The following is a 12560-nucleotide window of genomic DNA, read 5'->3' on the forward strand; positions in this document are numbered from 1 at the left end:
GATTAGTTGCTTTATTACCTAAGGTTTTTTGGATATCATTCAGTTCACTTTTGAACTGTAATCATGAGTACGGTTCACCAAGTTCAGATACTGTATGACTGACGCTTTGAATATTTACCGATGTTAAATATATCAATGCATTTGACTTTCTTTCTCATCTTGCTGAAGGTTTTTATAAGTTCATCGTGTATGGTAAGTGTTCAGCTTCAAAGCAATCCAAAAAAAGCTATTAAAACTCAGAGAGAGAGAGAGAGAGAGAGAGAGAGAGAGAGAGAGAGAGAGAGAGAGAGAGAGAGAGAGAGAGAGAGAGAGAGAGAGATGGTGTGCGCTGCAGTTCACACTGACTGCAGTGTTGCAACACGCACCACCCCCATTGGACAGTCATGATTACGTGTGATCCAATCCACCTCCACCTCAGGTTCATGAATGTAGTTCTATTTTCAATTGAAGCTGCTTATTAGCTGTTGATATTCACTTCCCACACAGTGCTCCGGCTTCACACTAACGGTGGTGCAATTGCGGACATACGGTCGCGAATAACCGATCTCCGCGCTCCTAGTGGTTAGAACAGGAACTATTCTAGCAAAGGTCGCTATGGATATCTAAGAGATAATTCAAATTCCTTATATAAACTTATGTATTGGACATGCATTAATGTTCACTTACCGAAGTCAATAAGTGTTATCTTTTCATATTCATTTACATGCATAGATCATTTATTTGTTAATCAAGATCTAGCCTGGGTGGAAACTATCGAAGACAGTTACATCCACACATTCTCGTCTGACTATACACACCATTCTTGGCGATCATCGTTGTCGTCGTGAGCCTCCTGTCTGCTTGGACATACTGACGTCTTTGGTCTCCTCGTGTGCGTACGTGCTTATGTGTGTCCGGATACACACTACGGATCGGTAGCTCTAAGCAGTCGCTTCCGAGGTTACGTTGTGCCTGCAGCCTGCATCCTTTCCTTGGTAAGTAATGAATTTCATGATGGTTATGTCTTTATTGTTTTGAATTATGTTGATGGAGCAATGTTTGTGTACCAGTCTAAGTCCTTGGATCATGCAGTCGAACGTAGTTCAGTCTGTATGGCAGTTGAACTACAGTTCTAAATGAAGCTAATTTTGTGACTGTATCATAATTGTCCAATATTTAGATAGCCTAGTGTTCCGGTATATTCAACACCCGTGAGATCTGTGCGTTTTATCTGTGAAGACGAAACTGTGTCGAGCTGTTTCGTAATACATAGTCTTAAGGCCCACGAAGCACGAATGAACTCCGTTGGAGAGAAAATATTCATCTGTGATTCGAGTTGGTGTAGAAACACTCCCAGTGCGTTCATTTGCTCTCCGAGAGTAAAGTCTCCCCAAGAGATTCAAAGCAATCGGAGTGATTCGCTAAACACAGAACACTTACTGCTTCGCTCTGTTTCGTCGAAGTATCGTGGGGTTCATATCGGGTCCGAACCATCGATTCGCAAAAGAAAGGAAAAGACTTTTTTTTTCTCAATATTTAACAACACGCTCACAAACACACACACACACACGCCCAAGCCTGCACACACACACACAGACGGACTGACTTAGAGATTCTCCCCGACTCGTTCATGCTATGTAGGGTTGAATCTCATCATACAAAATCATATTGACCCGGAGTGTCTGACTTACACGCCAAATACACTCCCGGACGCTATGACATATTAAACCTTGACATAAGATGAAGTTCCTCACCTGGGGGTCACTCCCCTAGCGCCACGGGAAATTAATCCCTTAACGTTGGGGTTAAAAACTCTCCTGCCACTGAAACTTACCCTAGAGGGTCAGGGTGAGCTCCCTTAACGTCAAGGAATATTCACTCATCAGGGGGGGCGGGCGGTGGTAGGGTGGCCCGGTATAATACTAAATGACAACGTAACTTTATACAACCTCTCCCTAGATGTAGGGTACTTTCCCTTAATTCCCTCCCTGGAGTCCATGGTTTTAAAAAGGGGGATGGAGTAAAAGTGCGGTGTGCCCAGATGACGCGCTCAGCGATTATGTTAATTTGGACTTAGAATATACGGTAGCTTGGCCTCTCATTATCGTGTTAAAGCCAGACGTAGTTGTGGGATATTGTACATTTCCTTCACTTTACCTTTCTCCCCGTCATGTTTTATGGCTCTTTGATTCGCTTCGTGTGTTTGGTTGTATATATGTATAATATATATATATATATATATATATATATATATATATATATATATATATATATATATATTTATTTTGTTTTGTCGCTGTCTTCCGCGTTTGCGAGGTAGCGCAAGGAAACAGACGAAAGAAATGGCCCAACCCACCCCCATACACATGTATATACATACACGTCCACACACGCAAATATACATACCCAAACATCTCAATGTACACATATATATACACACACAGACACATGCATATATACACATGCACACAATTCACACTGCCTTTATTCATTCCCATCGCCACCTCGCCACACATGGAATAACATCCCCCTCCCCCTTCATGTGTGCGAGGGAGCGCTAGGAGAAGACAACAAAGGCCCCCATTCGTTCACACTCGGTCTCTAGCTGTCATGTAATAATGCCCGAAACCACAGCTCCCTTTCCACATCCATGCCCCACAGAACTTCCCATGGTTTACCCCAGACGCTTCGCATGCCCTGATTCAATCCATTGACAGCACGTCTACCCCGGTATACCACATCGATCCAACTCGCTCTATTCCTTGCCCGCCTTTCACCCTCCTGCATGTTCAGGCCCCGATCTCTCAAAATCTTTTTCACTCCATCTTTCCACCTCCAATTTGGTCTCCCACTTCTCCTCGTTCCCTCTACCTCCGACACATATATCCTCTTGGTCAATCTTTCCTCACATTCTCTCCACGTGCCCAAACCATTTCAAAACACACTCTTCTGCTCTCTCAATCACGCTCTTTTTATTTCCACACATCTCTCTTACCCTTACATTACTTACTCGATCAAACCACCTCACACCACATATTGTCCTTAAACATCTCATTTCCAGCACATCCACCCTCCTGCGCACAACTCTATCCATAGCCCACGCCTCGCAACCATACAACATAGTTGGAACCACTATTCCTTCAAACATGCCCATTTTTGCTTTCCGAGATAATGTTCTCGACTTCCAAACATTCTTCAAGGCTCCCAAAATTTTCGCCCCCTCCCCCACCCTGTGATTCACTTCCGCTTCCATGGTTCCATCCGCTGCCAGATCCACTTCCAGGTATCTAAAACACTTTACTTCTTCCAGTTTTTCTCCATTCAAACTTACCTCCCAATTGACTTGACTCTCAACCCTACTGTACCTGATAACCTTGCTCTTATTCACATTTACTCTTAACTTTCTTCTTTCACACACTTTACCATCTTAATATATATGTGAAGATAAAGACGTGGTCAGATGGAGACGGATTATATGAAGAATTAACACTTTTGTGTTCATGGTGAAAGTAAGCCGAAACTTTCTCACGAATACGCACTGAATCTAAACATGATCACGAATGCGAGCTGAATCCTAAAATGATTACGAATACGAACTCAGTCCACACTTGTCACGAATCCTAACTAAATACAAACTGAACGACGAATAACAGCTTAACCCAGACGTAATCACGAACACGAACGTAATCCAATTTCAATTACGAATACCAACAACTCAGATTTAATTACGAACGCTAATTCGCCCCGAACTTAAACACGAATATGGGCTTAATCCCAGCTTAATCACGCTACATAGAGAGTTGTAAAACCTTATTATGAAAAGTTTTCGCATCTCAGACGTCCCGGAAATTAAGATGCAAAGAAGGAACATCAAATTTGTTACAATATCAGGACTACGAACCAAGTTTGCGGCCGAGCGTGGCAGCCAAGGGTCGTCAGGTGTTAGTGAGGAGTACAGAGGTAAGCCACACTGTCCAATAATGAGGGTTATCGCTAAGATCATCAAAGCCCCTGACGTCTTTTAGACGAGAAGATATACCTCAATATGTTTCGTCCAATGGAGCCTGGGACTCTTATGTGAGTAATGTGGTATATGTGAGTTATGTAGTGTATATGTATGTAGCTGTAGTATATGTGGGAGTTGTGGGTGTGGCATGTGTATGTGTGGGAGTGGTTTGTGCGTGGATATGTATGTAGGCATGGTTATGTGTATATGTGGACTTTGTATGTGTGGGTGTGGAATGTGTGTACGTGGGCATGTTATGTCTTATGTGGACCTGATATGTGTATGTGCGAGCGTGGTATGTGTGGGCGTGGTATGTGTATGCGTAAGCGTGTTATGTGTCTGTGTGGGCGTGGTATGCGTATGTGTGGGCGTCGTAGGTGTATGGGTGGACGTGATACGTCTATCCGTGGGCGTGGTATGTGTGTGCGCGGGCGTTGTGTAGGCCTCTTATAACGCGTGGGTGTGACATACAAGGGTGTGGTATGTATTTGGGCGTGGCTTCTCTGGCAATCCTCACACCATCTCTACCACAGTCATCAGTCGACCAACGTCTCCACCATCACCATGGTCGAGCGACACCTTAAACCCCGACCAGAATTACCACCATGATGACGTTACCATTACCCATACAACACTGGGATGAAGGCAATAAGTGTTGCCTTACCTGAGAACGATACAGATTGTCGCAATTATCTGTGCCATCACCTTGGTAAGGTTTATTGTGGCGTAGCACTGCTTTTCTTCCTTGAGCTTCGTAGTGCTGAACATTTATATGGACACGCGCGCGCGCACACACACACACACACACACACACACCTATCTATCTATCTATCCATATATCTGTATTCTGAGACTTGGTTGTTAAGTATTATTTGATCCCTTCGAATGGAATGGAGGGATTGTTTTAGTACAATTTGATTGTGTTTGTGTCATGATACGTAATTTCCAATTCATGCTTTACAGGAAGGGAGTTTTACACTCGTGGAGGCGTCAGTATACAATATTTCTAAACTTATGTGTGTTGACTACATTGGCCATTTCCTTGGTCATTTTATTCCACTCATCCACCACTTTTACGAGACCATTTCTTTACCTCTTTTTTTTTTTTTTTAACAAGTTTCTTAATTTCATGTTATGTCCTCCTGGTTGTTCTGTCCCTTCTTTGAGAAGAACGGGTTGTAATCAGGTCACCAATCACTCCTCTGTCTTCCATGATGGGCAAAATCAAGGTCTCCAGCATAGCTCTGTAACTCTTAATTCTGGTACAAACTTTGTTACCTTCTTCTGGACCTTCTCTATTAACTCTTTGTGCTTCATTAGGTGCGGTGACCAAACCTGAAAAGCTTGTTCTAATTTTGGACGTGTTTACATGTGTGTGTGTGTGTGTGTGTGTGTGTGTGTGTGTGATGTTTCTGAGTGTTATGTGCATATATGTGTTTGTATGTATATGAATACCGTTATTTGTACGGATGTTCATTATATGCATATACGAATGTGTTCACTCACATGTATGCGTGTGTACGAATGAGCTTTCGTCTGTCCCTTGACTATTGCAGTTCGTGCCATGGGTGGCGAACCCTTCACTGGTCGCCAGACTTGGTGTAGGTGACCCCTTGCGACCTTTGGAAGTCCCTCTCTTGTGGTTATATATTTAAGAGGTCAGAGGGCAAGGTCAGAGTTATCGTGGTGCCTCTAGGGGGGGCTCCGTCACCAGGCGCCTGCTGCCACTGGTATGGAAGACGTTATCGTACGCTTCTCCGTGGGTAGGAGTCGTGATTCTGAAGCAGTGTCTCTTAAAAGAAATGACACTGAATAGAAATTAATGAAACCTTCTTGCAAATGTCTTGATGGATGAAACTGTCTCTCTCTCTCTCTCTCTCTCTCTCTCTCTCTCTCTTCCCCCCCCCCCCCCCCCTAGCGCTTCGGCGAGATGCGGGAAGCGTTCGGAACCCATGATGACTCCTGTTTCGAGATAGCGCGTTCGCGTGAAACCCTTTTGTGTCGGCGGTAGTGAGGTGGGGTGTGTAGGATAATCATGAGATTATTGCTTTGAGCTGGAGGGGGAAGTCTGCTCTTCAATTCCACACTAATGCGACAGTTCTGGACGAGGACTTTCAGTGTGCTTTTCAGATATTCAGTGGATGATTGTCTCTCTCTCTCTCTCTCTCTCTCTCTCTCTCTCTCCCCCCCCCCCTGCCGTCAGAGTCTGAAACGTTAAGCAGTGGTTGTGCCTGGGTTACCAGTGCACTTGGACCCGAACGGTCTCGCAGATGTAGTTATTGAGGACAGAAGATACTTAAGACTTAAACGTTATACACACACACACATACACATAACATACACATATTCACATATAATGTGTGTATGTGTATTTGTGTGTGTGAGTCGAACGAGTTTGACATATATGCTTGTGTATATGTTCTCATTGGTGCTCGATAGTTTTATGTGCGTGTTAATGAAACAGAGGTAGATAGACAAAACGATTGGTAGACAAACAGATAGATAGATAAAATCGCTCACGTAAACTCATCATTGATAAATATGCCTGTGTTTGTGTATATTTTGGATTCACACCTGTCATTCTCTTTGTGTGAATGTCTGCATTTAGTATGACTTCAAATCGAAATATCATTCCCTACACAGATACATATTAAACATAAACCACCTCTCCTGTATTCATCCTCCCCAAAGCAATGGTAACGTATCTTTCAGAATAGAGAATCGACATGTGTTTACAGGTGTATCAGTGATATGTATTTCCAGATATGGCCATTTCTGGAGTTTCTCGCACTTCGTGAAGGGTATTTTGCAGTGAAAAATGTAGAGCAATCATTCACATTTATATTATTTGTGTGTGTGTGTGTGTGTGTGTGTGTAGAGGCTTTAATCTTCCTTGACACTTAGTCTAAAAATCGTTCTCTTGAGTTTAGTCTCCATTTTCTATCATGTTTACCTTCTAGCGGCGGTATTGGCTATTTTTGGCTAGTTTCCTCACTTTTCCTTACGCCTAGCGGCTACACTGGCTATTTCCAGCCCGACTTTTGTACTCCTTTCACTCTCGGTGGCTATTTCCCACCAGTTTCTCGCCTCTGTTATGGTTTAGGCTACATTAGCTGTCTCTCAAGGATCTCTTCATCATTCTAGCTATCCCTGACAAGTCTTTTACTCGTATTGTTTATCTCAAGTCTCTTTGTTTCGTGATTTTGTTACGTTTTTGGATATAACGTAATTTTCGTTAATTTTCTAAGGTTTCTCCTATTTGTTTTTGTCTGCATTGCACTCGTGTCTCATCTCCAGAGTAGTTGTCTCCCACCAGCCTCTCTCATCACTCAATAGTGTCTACATTAACTCGCTAAAAACATATTTCTCCCCTTCTTTGCCTCCGTGCGGGATAAGACTATTTTGCAATCATCTCTCGTCTTCCTCATTTCTTATGTTTATACTTGCCGTCTCTTATGAATCTCTTCACCTTCCTTTTGCCATCGTGTCTCCCACCAGTGTCTCGCTGTTCTCACAAAAGATATGAATCTGTTTTCCTTCGTTTTGTGTCAGACAGAAGGAGAATTCCATTACTCATCAAAGTATAATGAATATAAATGGTGCAGTTTGAGTTTCCATTATGGAAAGGTTGACAAAAAAGATATATATGTTAGAAGTGGAGGGAACAAAGAGAACTGGGAAACCAAATTGTCGATGGAAAGATGGAGTGAAAAGATTTTGAGCGATCGGGGCCTGAATATGCAAGAGAGTGAAAGGCGTGCAAGGGATAGAGTGAGCTGGAATTATGTGGTATACTGGGGTCGACGTGCTATCATTGGACTGAACCAGGGCAGGTGAAGCATCTGGTGGTAAACCATATGGAAAGGTCTCTGGGGCCTAGATATGAATAGGGAGCTGTGGTTTCGATGCATTACACATGACAGCTAGAGTCTGAATGTGTGAGCGGATGTGACCTTTCTCCGTCTGTTCCTGGAGCTACCTCGCTAACGCGGGAAACTGCAAGCGAGTATATATATATATATATATATATATATATATATATATATATATATAAAAAGTATATGAAATTCTTTTTTTCTTCGTCCAATTCATCCCTTTGTGTTTCATTTCGTTTCCACCTGCAGATGAAGTGGGTACCCGAGGTTCTTGTTTTTTTCCAACTTGAACAAAAATCCTGCACGTCTATCCTAGAGATTCATCAAAACTTTTGAAGCTATATTTTTTTTCCTACCGTGCCCACCCATCACGATGACAGTGGGGGACGGACGGACGGGCCAGCACTTGTTCGTTTATTTTTTTAGCTTTTTTTTTTTTTTCCTAACGTGTTCACCCATCACTGTGACAATAGGGCTGGCTCGCCCGCATTCGTTTGTTACACTGACTGACAAGACCCATTGGATTTTACTGATTAATTGTTTATATAGGTTTTTATCCTTGCGTTTTTACACACATACACACATACACACACGTGTGTGTGTGTGTGTGTGTGTGTGTGTGTGTGTTCCCGGACTCCACCTTCATGTAGTATAACTTGTGTTCGCCTGATTTTTTCTCCCTGCGTGGAACACAGTCTCGAAGCTAAATGAACTCCACAAAAGAGAGTCGTAGGGTTACATAACTACCTAGCTGTAGTGTAAATATACATACAACCTCCAGGATACTTCTCATAGGGCTGTTGCACTCCGCGCAGGAGCAGGGAAGTTATGGACTTCTTTGGAGTGAGTTTATTCCTTTCCGTCCATTAACGCAGTTGAGGTGACTCCTCAACTCGCAGTGTATCCATGCAGGAGGAGACCTGGACCTGAACTGGCTAGGTATGAAATCCCCTTTCAATCTTGTTACCCAAAATGGAGATGTTGCTAAGGATGAAGGAATAGGGCAGGAGCGTTCCCCCCCTCCCCATGTAAGCCCAAAGGACAGATGTGGTGACGCCGCCACTCCTACAGCCTGGGTTAATGTCGTGGAAAACTCATCCAAAACCATGAGCCTCACGGAGCATAAAACTCCATTATATACCGCTGTAAACTGCCTCCCTCGTGCCTCCGTGGTGTCGCCGGGAAGTATGGCGCTCCTCGACATTATACACATGTGTTATTATGAGTGATGGTAACACCCTCCCACGGTGTGAGGGAAGATATTAGTGCCTCTCGCTTCGGTCTAGATACTAGTTAGTCAGTGTGAGACTCCTTGCTCATATGCTTTCTAGTTTAGGAATGATATGTAAACTCGTTTGTGTTGTATGTTTTGTAAGGAGAAAATCATACATATGGCTACGGATATTCGTGATTTTAGTGTTAAGTTGTTGAGTTCGTCTTCACAGGCTCTTCTATGTCTCGTGCTGGTAATGAGTGCAAAGATTCTGTCATGTTGGTTTTGATGCTTTATTTCTTAAGGAAACGGTCTCTTTACCAGTGCATACAGAGAACTCTATGTTTATTCGCAAGATTCACACACACATACACACACAGCAAATGGATGACAAAAAGCTAAAGTCTTCCTCAGAAATAGATAATATGGATTTAATGAAAGGTCACACGGAACACATCTACCAGACTTCCAAGAGAGAGTGAGTTTAGTATTAGACAAAAGAGGATAATAATTGAATTGTGTTCATCTAGACTTCCAGAAAGCATTTGACGCAGTACCATTTAGGAGGTTGGTAAAGAAGCTGGATCCAAAGGCTGGAAAAAGATAGAAACTTATGATAGTGGATAGGTACAAACGTTGCATGTCAAAGGAGCCTTCTAGAAGAAATTGGTGGTCATCTGTGGTGTACCGCAAGACTCCGTCGTAGAACCATTGCTCTTTTTGATCTGTGCAAATACATTGTTAGAAGGGCTGGAATCCCACCTGAATATGTTTGCAGATAATGACAATGATATGACGGAAGGGCAATAAAGAGGAATTCAAAACTAAGAGAGCTAAGTTAGATTGAGAGGTTGGGAATAGAATCTTTCCACAGTTAAAGAGAGAAAAGTGAGAGGCGACTTGATTACAACCTTTTAAAGTTCATCAATAGTAACAGGTTTTGAAAGATGCAAAGTCGGAGAAACAAAGAATTAAGCAAGAGGCTGTTAGAAAAGAAGTACTTTTATATTACGAGAGTAGTAAATGAATGCTATAATCTACTGATGTTGAGTGTAAAAAAAGGTAGGCCTTGAATTTTGTATGATAATGGAGATCGGTCTGGAGATGGGGTCCCCATGAGGGTAGAGCTCCTTCCTCGTACTTTCCAAATAGTTAATTTCACTGAGATCACACACACATGCAGACACACTCTAGACAGGTAGATAGATAGAGAGTTATTCAGGGGTTCCCTGATTTACCACTCATTTACTCACTCTTTCTCTCTCTTCAGTCTCCATAGTTCCCTCTACTCCGCCCATTCTCGTACTTCACCTCTACGTTGTATTCACCACTTAACAAGTCGTGTTTAATTACGACCTTCAAGTTCTATCGCATACGTAACCTCGTATCTTATTTTTCGATTACGACCTTTCTGAGCACCATCAGACTTTCACACTGTCCCACCAACCCTTGAATAATGTCAGGTTTGATTCCTTCCATCATCGCTGTGAATATTTCCGATACATTCGAATCTCTAGACTCAAATCTCCAATCCCACAGCGTCTTACCAGACATATCAACCCGTTTTTTTTTTTTTTTCTTTTTTTAATACATGTGCTTCTGGTAGCATTTGCATTTCCCATCCCCCTATTTCTTTTTTTGATATTCTTTCGTCTTGCATTAGTCTTTTATAGCCTATTATTGTCGTCTTGTCCATTAGCACAGCGTCATGTGCATAAAGCAAAGTCCTCTTACTCTCTTTGTCTCTTCTACTCTCTTCCCGTTCTTACCTCTCGGTCTAAGTATCCTGGGGACAACGAAGAACTACAGCCACAGCGTTAAATCCTGTTTACGTTTTAAGAATCCAGATCACTCGCTCATTCTTTCATTTTCCGGATAAGCGTTTTTGATCCATCCGGCGGAAACGGTACACTGGAATCCAACAGCTTGTTCCCCAACTGCGTAAAGTTGTTACACATTCCAGTCCTGTCAACTCTTTTGTTTCACTTTTGTTTCCCCCAAGTCCAGTCCACCGCTTCAACCCCACGTATCGTTGTACCTCTGTTATCAAGGGTATACCGGTGCGTTCAAGGATGTGTTCCTTCGTCGTACTGTGAAACTCAAAGATCATAGCGTCGTGGTCAAGGATCGTACCCTCGTACTCAAGGGTCATACCCTCTCGTGCTCGAGGGTCGTACACCCTCGTACTCAAGGGTCGTACCGTCTCGTACTCAAGGGTCGTACCCTCTCGTACTCAAGGGTCTCATCCTCGTACTCGAGGCTCGTACCCTCGTGCTCTACGCTACGTGATGTCATGCTTAAGCGTCGTATCGTCGTGTTCCAAGGGTTAAATACCTGTAATCTTGCGTGTGTGCATATATCACCGGTGTGGGCTGCTTGCCTGTTTGCGTGGAGCATCTGAAATCCCCAGGATTATGTTAAATAGGATTAAATTCCTCATCTTAATTTGCATACCGGGTCTCCACCATTATCAGTGTTTGAAGGTGAGGTCTGCGTGAGAACTTTTTCCCTCTTCGGTATGGAAATGATTCTCTCTCTCTCTCTCTCTCTCTCTCTCTCTCTCTCTCTCTCTCTCTCTCTCTCTCCTTTCTTCTTCTTCATTACTCTTTTCCTTCCTGTCTTCTTCTTCTTCTTCCGCATTGTTCTTTTTCTTCCATCTTTTTCCTTTTCTCCTTTCTACTTCTTTCTTCATCTGAACTTCAATAGTGAGTACATCACTCACAGGTATACAGAGACCATCCCTGAAACTGAGCAATGTCTTCTTTTTAGAAGAGGCTCAAAATGATATATATATATATATTTTTTTTTTTCTCTCTCTCTATTTCCGCGACATTAAAATATATTCTGCCACATCAATTACAGGGAGTCGTAGTTCAGCCTCATCTTGTGTGAATGAAGGTCACATATTAATCAATTCCTTCCTCGCCTGCACAGGAATAGATCAGATGCTTAAAGATATATAATTCTTTTTCTTTTACGGGAAATAATTTCCTAGAACTGAGAGATCGAGGTCCCCTGTGACCCCCCTGCAGAGTTGTAGGAAAGAGAGGGGAAGCGGGAGACACCTTGTTCCAACACTGCCTCCGGCTGGGTTGATGTGGCGTGAAGCTCGCTCAACAAACATGAGTTGCGCGAGCCATAAAACTCCATTATATAACGCTGTAAAGTGCCTCCTGCTGGCCTACAGAGTGCCACTACTGCTGCTGTTCTGTATATGCTCGGTACATTTAGTTCTGTTACAGTTATGAGTTAAATAGAGCTTTCAGCTTCGAGGTATTCTGTCTGTTTGCTACAGCTGAGTGAAGCTTCGTTCTTTCTTTCGAGACAAGATTGAAACGGTGAACCGTGAGTCAAACCCTCTGTGACACTTTAAAAATGCTTCTGATGGCAGCATTGCCTATCTCTGTCTGTCTGTCTCTCATGCTTCAGGTGTATAGAGATTGATGAAAATGACTCGGAGGTCAGTTAGGATGAGAGGAATAGAAAG

Source organism: Panulirus ornatus, chromosome 12 (genome assembly GCF_036320965.1).
Source record: "Panulirus ornatus isolate Po-2019 chromosome 12, ASM3632096v1, whole genome shotgun sequence".
In the NCBI taxonomy this organism is placed as follows: Eukaryota; Metazoa; Arthropoda; class Malacostraca; order Decapoda; family Palinuridae; genus Panulirus; species Panulirus ornatus.